This window comes from Bactrocera oleae, unplaced genomic scaffold (genome assembly GCF_042242935.1).
Source record: "Bactrocera oleae isolate idBacOlea1 unplaced genomic scaffold, idBacOlea1 ctg00000012.1, whole genome shotgun sequence".
NCBI lineage: Eukaryota > Metazoa > Arthropoda > Insecta > Diptera > Tephritidae > Bactrocera > Bactrocera oleae.
In genome coordinates this window covers 67,501-77,500 of record NW_027212755.1, presented here as the reverse complement: position 1 = coordinate 77,500, position 10,000 = coordinate 67,501, and the positions used below count along the sequence as shown (strand labels likewise).

The 10,000-nt window shown below is 26.5% G+C and overlaps 3 non-coding genes across 3 annotated transcripts in view; all 3 read left to right on the top strand.

Moving 5' to 3' along the window:
• The first annotated feature begins 4,677 nt into the window (after nt 1-4,677).
• LOC138858708 (small subunit ribosomal RNA) lies at nt 4,678-6,667 on the top strand. Its single transcript, XR_011397743.1, has one exon. It is a non-coding gene; the product is annotated as a small subunit ribosomal RNA (ribosomal RNA).
• A 626-nt stretch (nt 6,668-7,293) lies between these two features.
• Nucleotides 7,294-7,472, top strand: LOC138858729 (5.8S ribosomal RNA). The gene has a single exon (XR_011397763.1). It is a non-coding gene; the product is annotated as a 5.8S ribosomal RNA (ribosomal RNA).
• Nucleotides 7,473-7,974: 502 nt separating this feature from the next.
• LOC138858720 (large subunit ribosomal RNA) overlaps nt 7,975-10,000 on the top strand; it is a 3,977-nt gene continuing 1,951 nt past the window's right edge. Inside the window, exon 1 of the ribosomal RNA XR_011397755.1 lies at nt 7,975-10,000. This exon is cut by the window's right edge and continues 1,951 nt beyond it. This is a non-coding gene — a ribosomal RNA (large subunit ribosomal RNA).

Below are 10,000 nucleotides of genomic sequence, written 5' to 3'. Positions count from 1 at the left end.
ATTTTCATATAAGTATTAATTGTATAAAGTCTATGAAGTAATAAATTTTCATATAAGTATTAATTGTATAAAGTCTATGAAGTAATAAATTTTCATATAAGTACTAAATGTATAAAGTCTATGAAGTAATAAATTTTCATATAAGTAGTAAATATATAAAGTCTATGAAGTAATAAATTTTCATATAAGTATTAAATGTATAAAGTCTATGAAGTAAAATATAAAGTCTATGAAGTAATAAATTTTTATATAAGTATAAAAAATATAAAGTCTATGAAGTAATGAATTTTCATATAAGTATTAAATGTATAAAGTCTATGAAGTAATAAATTTTCATATAAGTATTAATTGTATAAAGTCTATGAAGTAATAAATTTTCATATAAGTATTAATTGTATAAAGTCTATGAAGTAATAAATTTTCATATAAGTATTAATTGTATAAAGTCTATGAAGTAATAAATTTTCATATAAGTATTAATTGTATAAAGTCTATGAAGTAATAAATTTTCATATAAGTATTAATTGTATAAAGTCTATGAAGTAATAAATTTTCATATAAGTATTAATTGTATAAAGTCTATGAAGTAATAAATTTTCATATAAGTATTAATTGTATAAAGTCTATGAAGTAATAAATTTTCATATAAGTATTAATTGTATAAAGTCTATGAAGTAATAAATTTTCATATAAGTATTAATTGTATAAAGTCTATGAAGTAATAAATTTTCATATAAGTATTAATTGTATAAAGTCTATGAAGTAATAAATTTTCATATAAGTATTAATTGTATAAAGTCTATGAAGTAATAAATTTTCATATAAGTATTAATTGTATAAAGTCTATGAAGTAATAAATTTTCATATAAGTATTAATTGTATAAAGTCTATGAAGTAATAAATTTTCATATAAGTATTAATTGTATAAAGTCTATGAAGTAATAAATTTTCATATAAGTATTAATTGTATAAAGTCTATGAAGTAATAAATTTTCATATAAGTACTAAATGTATAAAGTCTATGAAGTAATAAATTTTCATATAAGTAGTAAATATATAAAGTCTATGAAGTAATAAATTTTCATATAAGTATTAATTGTATAAAGTCTATGAAGTAATAAATTTTCATATAAGTATTAATTGTATAAAGTCTATGAAGTAATAAATTTTCATATAAGTATTAATTGTATAAAGTCTATGAAGTAATAAATTTTCATATAAGTATTAAATGTATAAAGTCTATGAAGTAATAAATTTTCATATAAGTAGTAAATATATAAAGTCTATGAAGTAATAAATTTTCATATAAGTATTAAATGTATAAAGTCTATGAAGTAATGAATTTTCATATAAGTATTAATTGTATAAAGTCTATGAAGTAATAAATTTTCATATAAGTATTAATTGTATAAAGTCTATGAAGTAATAAATTTTCATATAAGTATTAATTGTATAAAGTCTATGAAGTAATAAATTTTCATATAAGTATTAATTGTATAAAGTCTATGAAGTAATAAATTTTCATATAAGTATTAAATGTATAAAGTCTATGAAGTAATAAATTTTCATATAAGTATTAATTGTATAAAGTCTATGAAGTAATAAATTTTCATATAAGTATTAATTGTATAAAGTCTATGAAGTAATAAATTTTCATATAAGTAGTAAATATATAAAGTCTATGAAGTAATAAATTTTCATATAAGTATTAAATGTATAAAGTCTATGAAGTAATAAATTTTCATATAAGTATTAATTGTATAAAGTCTATGAAGTAATAAATTTTCATATAAGTATTAATTGTATAAAGTCTATGAAGTAATAAATTTTCATATAAGTATTAATTGTATAAAGTCTATGAAGTAATAAATTTTCATATAAGTACTAAATGTATAAAGTCTATGAAGTAATAAATTTTCATATAAGTAGTAAATATATAAAGTCTATGAAGTAATAAATTTTCATATAAGTATTAATTGTATAAAGTCTATGAAGTAATAAATTTTCATATAAGTATTAATTGTATAAAGTCTATGAAGTAATAAATTTTCATATAAGTACTAAATGTATAAAGTCTATGAAGTAATAAATTTTCATATAAGTAGTAAATATATAAAGTCTATGAAGTAATAAATTTTCATATAAGTATTAAATGTATAAAGTCTATGAAGTAAAATATAAAGTCTATGAAGTAATAAATTTTTATATAAGTATAAAAAATATAAAGTCTATGAAGTAATGAATTTTCATATAAGTATTAAATGTATAAAGTCTATGAAGTAATAAATTTTCATATAAGTATTAATTGTATAAAGTCTATGAAGTAATAAATTTTCATATAAGTATTAATTGTATAAAGTCTATGAAGTAATAAATTTTCATATAAGTATTAATTGTATAAAGTCTATGAAGTAATAAATTTTCATATAAGTATTAATTGTATAAAGTCTATGAAGTAATAAATTTTCATATAAGTATTAATTGTATAAAGTCTATGAAGTAATAAATTTTCATATAAGTATTAATTGTATAAAGTCTATGAAGTAATAAATTTTCATATAAGTATTAATTGTATAAAGTCTATGAAGTAATAAATTTTCATATAAGTATTAATTGTATAAAGTCTATGAAGTAATAAATTTTCATATAAGTATTAATTGTATAAAGTCTATGAAGTAATAAATTTTCATATAAGTATTAATTGTATAAAGTCTATGAAGTAATAAATTTTCATATAAGTATTAATTGTATAAAGTCTATGAAGTAATAAATTTTCATATAAGTATTAATTGTATAAAGTCTATGAAGTAATAAATTTTCATATAAGTATTAATTGTATAAAGTCTATGAAGTAATGAATTTTCATATAAGTATTAAATGTATAAAGTCTATGAAGTAATAAATTTTCATATAAGTATTAATTGTATAAAGTCTATGAAGTAATAAATTTTCATATAAGTATTAATTGTATAAAGTCTATGAAGTAATAAATTTTCATATAAGTATTAATTGTATAAAGTCTATGAAGTAATAAATTTTCATATAAGTATTAATTGTATAAAGTCTATGAAGTAATAAATTTTCATATAAGTAGTAAATATATAAAGTCTATGAAGTAATAAATTTTCATATGAGTATTAAATGTATAAAGTCTATGAAGTAAAATATAAAGTCTATGAAGTAATAAATTTTTATATAAGTATAAAAAATATAAAGTCTATGAAGTAATGAATTTTCATATAAGTATTAAATGTATAAAGTCTATGAAGTAATAAATTTTCATATAAGTATTAAATGTATAAAGTCTATGAAGTAATAAATTTTCATATAAGTATTAAATATGAAGTCATACAAGTTAAAAATTTAAAAAAAAAATCGATTGTAAAAATACTTTTGATGTTATTAGTTGTATTATGACCATGACGATATTTGAAAATGATATAAATTACCCACGTATATATGAGTTTTTAAATTTTAAATAGGTTAAAAGAATTTTTCCATATATTTTCGGGTTGGTAACGTCAACATGGGAGAGAACATTTATAACAAATTTGCACAAATCTGCTCAAATTGACATATACTGAAATAGTACTTATATGAAAATTTATTGCTTCATAGACTTTATACATTTAGTACTTATATGAAAATTTTTTACTGCTAGGAAATGTATTATACTTTTATATATTTGAATTCCTTATGTTAGTTTATTAGTAAGAAATTGTTTTTAAATACTTATAAGTATGAATATTACTATACTTATATGATTTATGTATTTAGTACTTGTATGAAAATTTTCATACTTGTATGACTTTATTTACTTAGTATTTATATGGAAATATTTTTTACTTTATATGTATTTTTAAGTAAATATGAAAATGAAAGTTGATTTTGTGTGCCTTTTTATTCCTGGTTTTTATACAGTTAGTTTAAATAGAAATAGATTTTGTTTTATACAAAACTCTATATTCTGTACTAACATATTGTATATAATGAGCGTTTTTTATTCCTGGTTTCCTACAGTTAGTTTAAATAGAAATAGATTTTGTTTTATACAAAAACATAAAAAATCTATTATTCTATACTAACATATTGTAGAAATAAATATTAAACAATATTTTAGTTTTATTTGTGAGCTATTCTAATATTTACTCATAAAATATATGTGTAAAAGGATGGTTTTTAAATAAAATAAAATATTAATGTGTTGCACCCGAAAATACTTTTTATCATATATTTATTATTGAAATAAATATAATAGAATTTGAAATTATTAATTTCAAATCAAGAAAAAAATGTATATACTCTTAAAAAAAGGTATATATATTACTATATGCATTGAAATAAAGTAAAATGTATAGAATGATATTATTTGAAAATTTTGCCAATATAAGAAGAAATATCGTTCTTACATAATAATTAAATAATAATATGTATAGAGAACGAAAATTCTTTTCACGATACCAAAACAAAAATTAAAAAAATCCATTACAAAATCACACAATAGAAATGAAATATAATGAAAAAAAATATAATAAAGAAAGAAACATAGAAAAATTGTTGTGTATATTGTAAATGTTTTTATGTTTTGTGTATTTGTGTATAATTTTCAAATAAGAAAATATCATTTTAAACTTTTATATAATATAAAAAATATTATATAAAAAAGAAATATATATTATTCTGGTTGATCCTGCCAGTAGTTATATGCTTGTCTCAAAGATTAAGCCATGCATGTCTAAGTACAAACAAATTAAAAGTGAAACCGCAAAAGGCTCATTATATCAGTTATGGTTCCATAGATCGTTAACAGTTACTTGGATAACTGTGGTAATTCTAGAGCTAATACATGCAAAATAAACACGGACCTTTTGGAACGTGTGCTTTTATTAGGCTAAAACCAAGCGATTATTCGATCGTTATATTGGTTGAACTCTAGATAACTTGCAGATCGTATGGTCTCGTACCGACGACAGATCTTTCAAATGTCTGCCCTATCAACTTTTGATGGTAGTATCTAGGACTACCATGGTTGCAACGGGTAACGGGGAATCAGGGTTCGATTCCGGAGAGGGAGCCTGAGAAACGGCTACCACATCTAAGGAAGGCAGCAGGCGCGTAAATTACCCACTCCCAGTTCGGGGAGGTAGTGACGAAAAATAACAATACAGGACTCATATCCGAGGCCCTGTAATTGGAATGAGTACACTTTAAATCCTTTAACAAGGACCTATTGGAGGGCAAGTCTGGTGCCAGCAGCCGCGGTAATTCCAGCTCCAATAGCGTATATTAAAGTTGTTGCGGTTAAAACGTTCGTAGTTGAATTTGTGCTTCATACGGGTAGTACAACTATAATTGTGGTATGTACATTACCTTATGTATGTAAGCGTATTACCGGTGGAGTTCTTATATATAATTAATACAATGTATTTTTTATATATTCCTCCTATTTAAACCTGCTTCAGTGCTCTTCATCGAGTGTTGTTGTGGGCCGGTACAATTACTTTGAACAAATTAGAGTGCTTAAAGCAGGCTCCAAATGCCTGAATATTTTGTGCATGGAATAATGAAATAAGACCTCTGTTCTACTTTCATTGGTTTTTAGATCAAGAGGTAATGATTAATAGAAGCAGTTTGGGGGCATTAGTATTACGACGCGAGAGGTGAAATTCTTGGACCGTCGTAAGACTAACTTAAGCGAAAGCATTTGCCAAAGATGTTTTCATTAATCAAGAACGAAAGTTAGAGGTTCGAAGGCGATCAGATACCGCCCTAGTTCTAACCATAAACGATGCCAGCTAGCAATTGGGTGTAGCTACTACTATGGCTCTCTCAGTCGCTTCCCGGGAAACCAAAGCTTTTGGGCTCCGGGGGAAGTATGGTTGCAAAGCTGAAACTTAAAGGAATTGACGGAAGGGCACCACCAGGAGTGGAGCCTGCGGCTTAATTTGACTCAACACGGGAAAACTTACCAGGTCCGAACATAAGCGTGTAAGACAGATTGATAGCTCTTTCTCGAATCTATGGGTGGTGGTGCATGGCCGTTCTTAGTTCGTGGAGTGATTTGTCTGGTTAATTCCGATAACGAACGAGACTCAAATATATTAAATAGATGCTTTCAGGATTATGGTGTTGAAGCTTATATAGCCTTCATTCATGCGTTCATCTTGAATGTACAAGTGTTTGAATGTGTTTATATAAGTGGAGTCGTACCTGTTGGTTTGTCCCATTATAAGGACACTAGCTTCTTAAATGGACAAATTGCGTCTAGCAGTAACGAGATTGAGCAATAACAGGTCTGTGATGCCCTTAGATGTCCTGGGCTGCACGCGCGCTACAATGAAAGTATCAACGTGTATTTCCTAGACCGAGAGGTCCGGGTAAACCGCTGAACCACTTTCATGCTTGGGATTGTGAACTGAAACTGTTCACATGAACTTGGAATTCCCAGTAAGTGTGAGTCATTAACTCGCATTGATTACGTCCCTGCCCTTTGTACACACCGCCCGTCGCTACTACCGATTGAATTATTTAGTGAGGTCTCCGGACGTGATCACTGTGACGCCTTGTGTTTCACGGTTGTTTCGCAAAAGTTGACCGAACTTGATTATTTAGAGGAAGTAAAAGTCGTAACAAGGTTTCCGTAGGTGAACCTGCGGAAGGATCATTATTGTGTTCCTATCCGAAAAGAAAAAAAAAATAATTATATAAAAACAAAATAAAAAAAAAGAATAAAAAAGAAAAAAAAGTTTTCTTTTTGTTCTTTTCATTCAAAATGTTTTGAATTATACAATGTTTTGAATGTTTTTCTGTTTTTTTTTTTTTTTTAACTCCTTGTAATGCATTATGACAATATATATTATATTGTGAACTTCGCATACATTGTATTTGAACGCAATAAAAAAACCTTTAAACATATAGCTGTACTTATTATTTATATAGAAAATAATATTTAATTGTGATATTTATATAAAATATTATAAATGATAAGTTAACTTGTTCACATTAACGTGTGTAATACCTTTTTTTTATGGTATTTTCTATTTGTGATTAAAAACATGTTGAAAAATTTAAAAAAATGAAAACGCACAAATAGAGAAGAAAATAATATATAAAAGGTATTACTGTTTTTGTTGACCTAAGACATGCGCAGCTGCAAATGTTTGGGTTTAAAATTACAATTTATTGAAAGATGTTTTAAACTTATGTATTAAAAATTTATTATTGATTAATTATTAATACTTTCAATAAATTAAAATTCTTTGACTTTGAATTAAAAAAATACAAAAAAATTATCACTCTAAGCGGTGGATCACTCGGCTCATGGGTCGATGAAGAACGCAGCAAACTGTGCGTCATCGTGTGAACTGCAGGACACATGAACATCGACATTTTGAACGCATATTGCGGTCCATGCTGTTATGTACTTTAATTAATTTTAAAGTGCTGCTTGGACTACATATGGTTGAGGGTTGTAAGACTATGCTAAATTAGTTGCTTATTCTTTTAGTCAATTAATAGAATTTAAGCATATGGCATATTATTGGATTGTATTTTTCAATCCATAATATTAATAGCATAAAAAGAAATATAGAAAATATATTCTTGAATACCTCATATTTGAACGAAAATTTATGATAAATGAGAATCTTAGTATTCCCATAAAAGAAAAAATTTTCAACATTATTTAAATTATATTAAATAATACATAAGAGGAATGTCTAGCATAAAATAAATTTTTATTCTAGAATTAATTCACTCTATTGTATTGAGAAAAATTTATAATAAAAAAAAATATATGATATGTGGAGGAATAATGTTGTTAATTTTATTAATTATTATATTATGAATTTTAAAAAGGGATGAAAAGATTGAATAATATTGAGTAATCAAGATATAAAAATATATTTCTTTAAAATAGCAAATAGCAAAAAAATTAAATAAAAATAAACAAATCAATCTAAAATATATTTTATACAACCTCAACTCATATGGGACTACCCCCTGAATTTAAGCATATTAATGAGGGGAGGAAAAGAAACTAACAAGGATTTTCTTAGTAGCGGCGAGCGAAAAGAAAATAGTTCAGCACTAAGTCACTTTGTCTATATGGCAAATGTGAGATGCAGTGTATGGAATATCTTAATATCTAGTATGAGAAATTAACGATTTAAGTCCTTCTTAAATGAGGCCATTTACCCATAGAGGGTGCCAGGCCCGTATAACGTTAATGATTACTAGAAAGATATTTCCAAAGAGTCGTGTTGCTTGATAGTGCAGCACTAAGTGGGTGGTAAACTCCATCTAAAACTAAATATAACCATGAGACCGATAGTAAACAAGTACCGTGAGGGAAAGTTGAAAAGAACTCTGAATAGAGAGTTAAATAGTACGTGAAACTGCTTAGAGGTTAAGCCCGATGAACCTGAATATCCATTATGAAAAATTCATCATTATAACTGTAGTATTTAATTTTAAATATTATAGTAATAGTGTGCATTTTTTTCATATAAGGACATTGTAATCTATTAACATAATAAAATATTTATCAAAAGATCATTGGTTTTTAAGTTTATTCAAATTAATTTGCTTTTAGCTTATTAACATAGAATAATTACTGATGATTTGATAAAGTGTTGATAGATTTTATTATATATAATGCTAAAATTCTTTTGAATTTTACAATAATATTATTATCATTGATTTTAATATTAATTGTATGCATTTATATGATTAACAATGCGAAAGATTCAGGATACCTTCGGGACCCGTCTTGAAACACGGACCAAGGAGTCTAACATATGTGCAAGTCATTGGGTTATATTAAACCTAATGGCGAAATTAACTTAACTGTATTAATAATGGGATTAATTTTTAATGTATTACATTATTAATTCAATCCCGGGGCGTTCCATATAGTTATGTATAATGATAATTTATTATTATTTATACCTCTAACTGGAGCGTACCTTGAGCATATATGCTGTGACCCGAAAGATGGTGAACTATACTTGATCAGGTTGAAGTCAGGGGAAACCCTGATGGAAGACCGAAACAGTTCTGACGTGCAAATCGATTGTCAGAATTGAGTATAGGGGCGAAAGACCAATCGAACCATCTAGTAGCTGGTTCCCTCCGAAGTTTCCCTCAGGATAGCTGGTGCATTTAAAAATTATGTAAAATAATCTTATCTGGTAAAGCGAATGATTAGAGGCCTTAGGGTCGAAACGACCTTAACCTATTCTCAAACTTTAAATGGGTAAGAACCTCACCTTTCTTGATATGAAGGTTGAGGTTATGATATAATGTGCCCAGTGGGCCACTTTTGGTAAGCAGAACTGGCGCTGTGGGATGAACCAAACGTAATGTTACGGTGCCTAAATTAACAACTCATGCAGATACCATGAAAGGCGTTGGTTGCTTAAAACAGCAGGACGGTGGACATGGAAGTCGTAATCCGCTAAGGAGTGTGTAACAACTCACCTGCCGAAGCAACTAGCCCTTAAAATGGATGGCGCTTAAGTTGTATACCTATACATTACCGCTAAAGTACATGATTTATAATACAATTTCGGTTGGATTATAAATTTTGAAACTTTAGTGAGTAGGAGGGTACAATGGTGTGCTTAGAAGTGTTTGGCGTAAGCCTGCATGGAGCCGCTATTGGTACAGATCTTGGTGGTAGTAGCAAATAATCGAATGAGACCTTGGAGGACTGAAGTGGAGAAGGGTTTCGTGTGAACAGTGGTTGATCACGAGTTAGTCGGTCCTAAGTTCAAGGCGAAAGCCGAAAATTTTCAAGTTTTAATGAAATGAAATGAATGAATTTTTATTCCATAGTAATTAAACACTTGAATAATTTTGAACGAAAGGGAATACGGTTCCAATTCCGTAACCTGTTGAGTATCCGTTTGTTATTAAAAATGGGCCTTGTGCTCATCCTGGCAACAGGAACGACCATAAAGAAGCCGTCGAGAGGTATCGGAAGAGTTTTCTTTTCTGT